The 9,912-nt window shown below is 37.8% G+C and overlaps 1 pseudogene; it reads right to left on the reverse strand.

Annotated features, from left to right (window-relative positions):
- Window positions 1–394: 394 nt before the first annotated feature.
- On the reverse strand, window positions 395–2,321 carry LOC101710991 (cullin-2-like; annotated as a pseudogene).
- Window positions 2,322–9,912: the final 7,591 nt, after the last annotated feature.

Below are 9,912 nucleotides of genomic sequence, written 5' to 3' on the forward strand. Positions count from 1 at the left end.
AGTTTTTTTTTATGTCAATTGTACTTTCTCCTGTTTATTTCTGGACTCTGATCAGTCTTATGTTATTTTTCTTTGTATCATCTAGCAGCTGCTGGATTGATTTCTTGTGGTCCCTTACTATTTTGAAGAGATTTCTGTTTTCATGGTCCTTAAGTGCAATCCTGTCTTCTATATCTGATATTCTATCTTCAGATTCCCTTAATCTACTCTGCAAGGTTTCAATGGAGTTTTTAATCTCCTGAATATCTGTTTTAATCTGTTTCATGGATTCCATTTCTTTCTTATGTTGGATGATCATGGTTTCCATTTCTTTCTTATGCTGGGCATTCATGGCTTCCAGCATATTTCTGAGCTCATCTATTTTTTTTATCTGTTTCTGTTCTAGAGCCTCTAATCATGTCACATCAAGTAATGATTTGATTGTTTTTGTCAGTTCCTTTTCATTCATCTGAGCACTGTCTTGAAGCTCTTTATAGCTGACTGTTTAATTGTTGTTAAAGGCAAGAAGAACTGCCATTTGGTATGTCGTGACCATGGCTACATATGGTTTGCCCAAATAGTTCATTTTAACTTCACCTGTACAAAGATAATGCAACCATGTCAGTTTCTGGCCACTAAAATGCTGGCTATAAAATTATTCAAACATCTGTACACTTTTTTCTAATTCCTGGGGAATTGTGAACGTAGACAAAGGGGCCTGAGTGAGAAGTCGTGCACCAGTCTGTAGAACATATATTTGAAAACTAATTCTCAAATCTATTACTGTGTCTTGGTTTCTGATAAAATTGTTGAACTTATTGTTGAGATCAGCACTGAGGCTCATATCTGTGTAAGTGCGATGTAGCTTGCTGGTAAACTCATAAAGGCAGGCTTGCTTTAGTTTATTGATCATAGCTTCTTCAGAATCCATAGACATAGATAAGCCATGAATTAAGTGTTTTGCCAACATTCTTGTGCAGAAATTTTGAAATACATCCTTATCATCAATATATTTGAAAACAGTAATAAAGCTTGTCAATTTGTCTTCTACTCATTCTCAGTCATCCCTTTTGCTGACTTCTTTAGTAAGTTGTTACAGTACTTATCAAGCAGTTCAGGCACTTTACAAACAGATTTGGGTTCTCTGTAATTTACCACTGATGTAAGGGCCTTATCCAATGAACTCATAAAGTGCTGATCACCATTCAAAACAGTGTTGATAAGCTGAACAAATTTGCCATGTACTTCTAAAACTGTCTCCACAAATAGTGTTGGCATATTTTCCGGAGTAAGGTTACTAGTTTCTTTGAGGCTCTCATCATGGATATGGTTTTGTAGCTCCTGAATCATATGAGATAATCCCGTCAACACAGCATGGAGTAAGACATACATATTTGCCATGTCATTTTTTTTCTCTTGTCAAATGATGTTATGACATTCTGTATGTAAGAACTGTAAGTGGTCTGCTACCATTTGTTGCTCACATTCATGAATTTCTTTATCATATGAACTTGGATATAAGTATTTTCCACATCGAATTTCTTAATCTTTTAATCTACCTAGAACCTTTTCCACATACTGTGAGCAGTTTGATTCTTGTAACAAATTTGAAGCTTGTTTGTAATACTCTCCTGTTTCAGTCAGACTCAAAGATTTCTTGATACAACTTTAAAGGAAATTTTTTCTTATACTGTTCAACATGAACAAAGGAGTTAATAACCCCATGGGCTACTTTCTGGTTTGGGTCTTCTCCACCATGATCATTTTTGACTTCTCGGAGCAGCATTCAGATGAGAACTGCTTGCAGCGGCTCAACCATCAATTTCCTCCACATGTCCAATGCTAGCTCTCCTATTTCCATGAGTGGCTCATTCATATCTACACCACCATAGCTTCAGTCAACTTATTCTTTTTAATATACTGGGTGTTGAGTTACTTATACAAGCAGTCCAAATAATCTGCACCCTTGTTGTATTCTTCCCAATACCTATGATACATAACAAGTACTTGTTCTTCAGACTCTAGAACTCTCTTGTGCAAATGCCTAACATGATTTTCCAAAAAGTTCTTAATGTTCTTCAGACTCTAGAACTCTCTTGTGCAAATGCCTAACGTGATTTTCCAAAAAGTTCTTAATTTCTGTGTATAGTCTTTCTCCAAGCGGTTCAGGATAGGCCACACATAAAGCATAGATATCTAAGAAGCAATCGTTCCATGTTCTCTCGACGTATTCGAATGTAACAACTGCTTTGATTGTAGTCAGGGGTTTATTCCATGTTTCATCAAAGTCTACTACTCTTGATTTCGAAGACATTGTGCAAGTTTAGTGTTGAAATCTTCTGCAGAAGGGGCGGGGAGGCACCCGGAGGAGCGAAGGATGAGCCCCGGCGAGGAAGATGGGCTGCAGCGGCTGTCAGCTCACAACCCTGCTCACTGCGCTGCCCTTACTGAGCGCCGAGGCTGTCTCCCGCTGGCTGCCCCTTATACCATATTTAAAAGTGAATGCAAAATGGATGAAAGACCTGCATATAAGAGCTTGCACTATACAAATCTTCGAAGAAAACAGAGGGGAAAGCTTTGTGAATTGGATTTAGCTTAAATATGGCACCTAAAATATAGACAACAAAGAAAAATTAGATAAATTGGATGACACCAAAATTTTAAAACTTCTGTGCATCAACACACTGGAAAAGCAATTTATGGAATGAGAGAAAATATTAGCAATTCATATATCTGATAATGGGCTTAACATCCAGAATATATAAAGAACTCCTACTATCCAACAACAACAAAAATAACCCAATTAAAAAATGGGCAAAGCACTTGAATAGACATTTTGCCAAGGAAAATACACAAACAGCCAACAAACATATGAAAAAAATTTAAATCACTAATCACTAGAGAAATACCAATCAAAACTACAGCAAGATACCACCTCACACACATTAAAATGGCTAGCAAAAAAGTAAAAATAAAATAGAAAATGACAAGTGTTGACAAGGATGTTGAGAATTTACATCCCTTTGTGCACAGTTGGTGAGAATGTAAAATGGTACAGTTGGTATGCAAAATAGTATAGAGGTTCCTCAAAAAATTAAAGATAGAATTACTATATGATGCATAAATTTCACTTCTAAATCTATATCCAAAGGAATGTAAAGCAGGATCTCAGAGTTATTTGTACACCTGTGTTCACTGTAGAATTATTCACAATAACCTAGTGATGAAAGAAAACCAAATCTGTCTGTTGATAGATTAATGGATAAGCAAAATGTTGCATATAAATGTAGTAGAATCCTACTGAGCCTTAAAAAGGGAGGAAATTCTGGCACATGCTATAACCTAGATGACATTTGAAGACATTGTGCTCAGTGAAATGAACTAATAACATAAAGACAGGCACCATATGATTCCCCTTTTATCAAGTATCTGGTCAAATGCATAGAGACAAACTGGACTGCTAGTTGCTAGGGTCTGGAAGGAGTGGGAATAGGGAGTTGCCTTGGGTAAAGAGGTTCATTTTTCAAATGAAAAGAGTTCTAGAGGCTGATGGTGGTGATGGTTGCACAATAATGTGATGGTACTTAATATTATTGAACTGTATACACAAAGTGATTAAGGTAGTAAATTTTGTTATATATGCATTCCAACCACAATTAAACCTTTAAAAATTAAGGCAAGGAGTTGCATACTTTCCTCTGTTATAGGTTTTAATTTTAGCAGTGGGAAAAAAGAAACATTTCTATTCCCAGGAAAATAGGCTCTCTGGATATATACTGCTTGGACTTTACAGATGAATTGGGATAATGCTAATCTTAAAATTAGTTAATAATCTTTGGTCATTATCAGTGGGACAATGACCACAGCAAATATTTTATGGCCATGTGACTGGGTAAATTTTCTGAATTATCTCCTGGGTGCTCAACATGGGCACACTTCCGATAAGCAAAGTATCCATTAAATGGAGTTGGAGGATATCTGAGTGCCACTGTTAGTGCCATGTGTGGCTGGATATTCTGTCTGAATTTCGTATTCAAAAGCAAAGGCATCCAGCTCATCCATCTTACTTGTGTTTCCTCGTGCCATAATTTGCTCATCCATGCCACACAGGGAAACAAACATTTCTCTATGAATGTTTATATGACACTGATTTCTAGCTTTCACTCAGTCTTTATCACTACCTGTAGATTATCAATATTAAAGCATTTTCAAATTTTGGAATGAATATAACTATTATGGAGGTTCTAAAAGACAGCATATGTAAGATATTTAACTTCAACGGAAGGAGTTAAATAAGATTGACTACAGAAGATGTAGGTCCAAATTGTGGTCACCAGTGGGAGCTGGGACCATGCCAGATGCTGGAACTACAGGGGAGCTGCTGGAGGCACATCCTGAGGGACAGGTGGGCTACTCTCCTCTCCCACTCTTCAGTTTCCATCAATGCTCCCCATTGTCCTAGGCTGAATGGAAGCCAATGAGCAGGGAACCTAGGAGAAGTAACTTATAGAGATTAGCTCTCTACAGAGCAGAATAGGGGACATATGGGGAATGGATCTGAGAACCAGCATGGAAATGACCCTGCCATGCATTTATGTAGTATCAGAATTAGTGGTAGGTATGCATCTCCCCTACAGATGAGTGAAACTCTGGCATGAGGGTGGAAGTCTTTTCAAAGACTTTGGCAAATACTTAAACAGATTATGCTTTGAGGCCTATCCTCTTCTTATAGCCTGATCCGTTGTTCTTTGTAGTCTTTACAATATAGGAACATGGAGAACTTAGGAATTACAAATCAATTAGGGTAAGAGAAAGGACAAGAGGTAGCCCCTAGGAAAAATGGTCCTCTGATAGAAACATTATTTGGGAAGCAAGATGTTTTTTGGAAGTAAAGTCCAATCAGTGTCCTTGGAGAATCAATATGTCCTGGCAATCAGAGCCTTGCTGCAGCTGCCAATGAATTCTCCTGAGAAGACAGAAGCTGGGAGGTGCATACTCCTGGTCTGCATGGACACATTTCCTCATTGGACATGTTGAACATCTTTAAAAATTCACAATAAGTTTTCTCAGCTTTTGCAAAATGATTTCAATCACACAAAAAGAGGAAAACATGCCAAATCATAACAGTGACATAAAAATGCTATTGAAGTCAACCAAAAACATTGTGATTGTTTTTGTTTCAGAATAGAAAGTTAAAGAATTGGACATTAAGCTCTTATCTCAGAGGAAACAAAGAAGGAGAAAATGAAAAACTGAGTATTAAGAGGAAGGAACAGAATGACACAACTCTTCATAATATTGGTGGAAATTGTTAAACCTATGCTAATCCATCTGCAGAAACTGTCCTATTTGAATTCTATAGGCATCTTTTAGTCCAATGGATCTCCTACCCTGACATTCTTAACCACTAGCTTACCAGGAGCTAGATTTTTAAGGAATATCACCAACACTCTTGATAATACCCTATCAGTGTGGATGTGTGTGCATGCACATGAGCTATAAAATAGAATTTAAGAATTTCTCTGGAAAGGGATGGGGATTTAGCTCAGTGGCACTATGCCTGCCTTGTGAGCACAAGGTCCTGAGTTTGATCCCTGGTACTGAAAAAAAAATTCCTCTGGAAGTGCCACACTGTCACTGTTCAGCCTCATCTGAGTTGCTGCCTGAACTTCAAGTGATGTCTGATTAAGACTTAGATCAACAGTAACTGGTGAGATGTCTGGGGAAACATTTCAACATTAGAGTATCTTTAGGTAAAATGAGGCCCAGGGAGCTGCAGCTTAATTTGATTCATTGCAGCAGGGAAACAACAAAAGGCTTTTAAGTATTTGGTGGCACAAGTTCCATCAGAAGGTAATATTCAGCACTCTGGGTTCAATATTTAATTATATCAGTTAAGCAGGGAACTAATCTAATACAAGCTTTGTGGAAATGCTCTTCCTATGTTTCACTATGCTTGCCACAAACTTGCTAGATAGAAAATTTGAAATATTTAAAAGCTCTTTAATAGAAGCATCATCTATTTCTTCATAGGGGCTTGCTTTTTGAAAAATGGAAGAGTTGTTTTCTCTAGGGGTTTCAATTGGAGTTAAGCTGGGGTCTGGATAGTTACTCAGAAAATATGATGTGGAGATGTGAATGGTTGCTCTGCCAGTAAGTGCACACATTAGGGAGCAAGGGTTCTGTTGTCGGGTGTTCTCTCTGAGCTTGTGCACCAGGCTCACTGAGAAGCACACTTCCTGCACTTTCTTCACCTTTGAGACTGCTGCTGGATGTTCATTCTAACCTGATCTCCCTTACAGAGGGAGAGGAACACAATTCCATAGAGATGTGCCTGTTTCTTGATTCCCTTCAGGTATATTCCTGCTTCATCTGTCCTCCCCCAAGCTGCAAGATATTTGATGAGGACTTGAAGATGGTTTATTTGGTTTTTTTTTTTTTTTTAATTCCCAGTGAGGCAAAACCTTATCAGTCTGCTGGAATATGGCTGCACAACCTTGTTTTGAACGGGTGTGCTCTGTCAGATTGATTGGAGGTTTCTGGCTGGAATGTTTAATTATCACCTAATTAAGAGAGGCTTCCATTAGCCTCTTTTTTTTTAAGCCTTGAGATTTGCCAGTGGCAGGGTAAGTCTTACTTGACTGACAGCTGTCTGTGACCCATATGGAAATGACAAATAATGTGACAGAAACAAGATAAAAGGTTTTACCTCAACACTGACCTATGCCAGTATTTCTTTTCTCCACTCTAGCTTTTAAGGCAGATGTCATGGCTATGTGGTGCATTGACTTGGTTGTTGGAAGGTTGTATTCTGGGTAATCACCGGAGTAATCCATCAGGATATTTATCATAATTCAGATGTTGAACTGTCTAGGTTGGTCAGGCTACTTCACTCAGTGATCAACTGCTTCATACAACACCATTCAGATAACCAGAAACAACTGACTCTATTCAGAGGAGCTGAAACACTTAAGTCACACACAGGGTACAGATGATGCTGAAGATAATAGACCCGAGTCTGGTGTATGAGCTTAAAATCAGATAGTGTTTTCACAGAGCCTAGCAGAAACATGAAGTCCTTGATTTAAATTTCTTTCCTGTTCGTTTATTTTTTTTTTTTTGTCCTTTCATAGTCTGTCCATGGCATTCAGCAGCTCAAACTGATATTTTTGAAACATTGGCTTTAGTTACATTAATCACTTATTCAGAGGCCCCTGAAAGACTGTCTACCACTGACTGGCGAACTCAACTTGGAATTAATTAATGGCTGTGTAGGTGCAATCGTCAATCTGACCAAATTGCCTCCTCTGTCTGAAAGGAGCTCCACTTTCCCAGGCTTTCTCCCTTTTCGCTGATTTTCAGCTCTCTGAAAACCACTCTGATTTTCAGGCTTTCTTCCATTTTCTTCTCCTTTGCCTAAACATCTTCCAATAATAACCACTAGACTGCGCTTTAACTAACATTTGGCTTTCCCCACGGTCCTTGATTCTTGTGGATTTTCAAAGACTAGAAATTGGTCATTGCCTACACCCCAAGTGCTGGGGTAGAAGAAGAGTACTACAGCGTGCTCCTTAACCTTCACTTCTACTCTCGCCTCATTATTCTGCCTGCCTTACAGGAAATCTTTGCCTGTTGGGAGACACATGGCAGACATCCAGACTATCTTCTAGACTAGCCCCTTATCATCTCTGTCATTCCTTGAGTGCTTGCTATTCTATTCCCCAGATTTTGCTGTCTGACTTGTGATTCTAATTTTCACTACCATCATAATGGACATCTTCAACATATATTCAATTAATCCATGTAATCTCCTGTTAACCTCATTTTTTCCTCAGAGTTATTAACCTTTATAATCTTTCACTCTGAATGTTCCTTCCTTAAAGCCTCTGGGTAGCTCTCCACCCTCCCAACTCAGCCTTTTACTACCACTTGTTCAGCAACCCTTTAATTCTCACTCATGTATCACTTACCTATCGAGCTTTGATCTTCCAGTGATCAATTGTTCCTTGGTTGATTACTCCATTTCTCTTATCTTTTAGTTCTTTAGCAACACCTATGTTTTAAAACACAGCTTCCTGATAGTTTAACTGTGTGCTTCCTCTGCTTTTAAGTCATTCATTTGTTCTTAGCATTAAATTTCTGAGATACTGAAGGAAAGGAAAATGTGGCCAAATGACGCTCCCAAACTTGAAACAGCAAGCGACACTGTTCATCCTTTAGCAGTGTTTCTTTTTGGAATCTTTAACAGAATGTTCCAAAGTGACAGAGAAATGAACACAACGAGGAACCTAGAGATTCTGTTTTCAGTACTGTAGTGATTGTAACCCCTCAGACAAATCTTTCCTCCGTCTTTTCCTTCTCTTATTCCTTCCATCCATTTCTACCTCTTTACTTTTTCCATTCATATCTCTGTCCTTTTTTCTTCTTTTTCATTCACACTGATAAATCATCTATGTAGCTTGTCTTTCTGGGGATACAAAAATAACAATTGGATCTAAATCAAAACAACCTAAATCTAGACCAAGCCCTGAGAAGTTCTCCCAGATAGAGTTGAGTTTTCCTTCCTCCAAATTAAGACTATGACTGTTCAGACCTCTATGGCTGTGCCTGTTGCATAGCATGAGAGCAAATGACTTCCTTGGCTAGCTTCCTGTAAGTTCTTGGAAGGCAGGACCTGTATCCTACTTGTTTTTTCACCCCTAGACTCACAAACAATATCTTATTTTCATTTGAATCTGCATAAGGCAACCTAATGATATAGGACCTCAAAATTATATAGGGGAAATACTATACTCTCAGCCTGATAGATGCCCAACAGGTTGAATTCATGTTCCTCAAAATTGAAGAATGAATTCTAAGGAACAATGGAGGTTAAGAGTAGGAAATATTTATTGAAGGGAAAGATACAGCTCCTGAAAGAGGACTCCAAAGTGGGTTGCTGAGGACTCCACTTCTCAGGGGAAGTTTTATAGCACACAACCACATGGGTACAACGTGGGTAACAGCTATGATCAACCAATAAGATTATAAGTACAGTTGCTTAGGTAACATTGATCCAAATGGGGAATCAAGTCCCATAGCAAGTGTACATGGAACAAAGAACTTTTTAGGAAGGGATGAATCCCAGGGTCTTGGTCATTCACCAAGGTGACTGATGTCTATCTAGATTTCTTTAGATCAAGTGTTATCACTTACCTTAGGCCCAGTCATTTCAGCTTTATTTTGAGGCCTAGCCTCCAATAGATGAACCTCTGGCTACAATTGCAATATATTTTTACCTTTGTCCTGACTCTTTTGAGGGTCTCACCCTGTCTAACCATCTATAATATTCTGCCTAGCTTAGCTGTCTATAATACTAAGACTGTATAGTTGGATGGCAAGAGATAAGGTTGCTGTTTCAAAATTGGCTGACGTCATTAACTGAGGACACAGTCAATATTAGACCAGTATTTCAAACTTATTTTGTTTTTCATTGCTAGCATATTAGCTAGTTCATTGTCACAAATTTATGTAATAAACAATTAGCAGTTTGGGCAAGTGCTTGAATATTAAAGTGAATCAGTGACTCTTAGAGAGGATTTTGATATAGAAAATAAGAAGAGAAATGGATAAATCAATTATAGTTTGAGGCTCTATCAAATATATTTCAGAAAGTGAGTTAAGAAACAAAAATTTTGAGATATACAGAAGTAAATAATAAAATTTGATATGCTCCAAAAATTGAGAAAAGATACTTTCTCTGAGTACACATGGGATATTTATAAAATAGACCATGGTTTAGGCCTCACAAAAAGTCTAAATTTAAGATTGTTTGGAAGAAAACTTTTATTTTTAAATAAATGTGTAAGGAAATAATAATATCAAGTAAGCCTAAGATTTAACTCAGAAAGTTAAGAAAAGAGCAATACAGTATTGTCAAGGAAACAAGAATGC

This window comes from Heterocephalus glaber, unplaced genomic scaffold (genome assembly GCF_053883595.1).
Source record: "Heterocephalus glaber isolate CG9 unplaced genomic scaffold, H.glaber_assembly_v1.0 deba00000331, whole genome shotgun sequence".
Lineage (NCBI taxonomy): Eukaryota > Metazoa > Chordata > Mammalia > Rodentia > Bathyergidae > Heterocephalus > Heterocephalus glaber.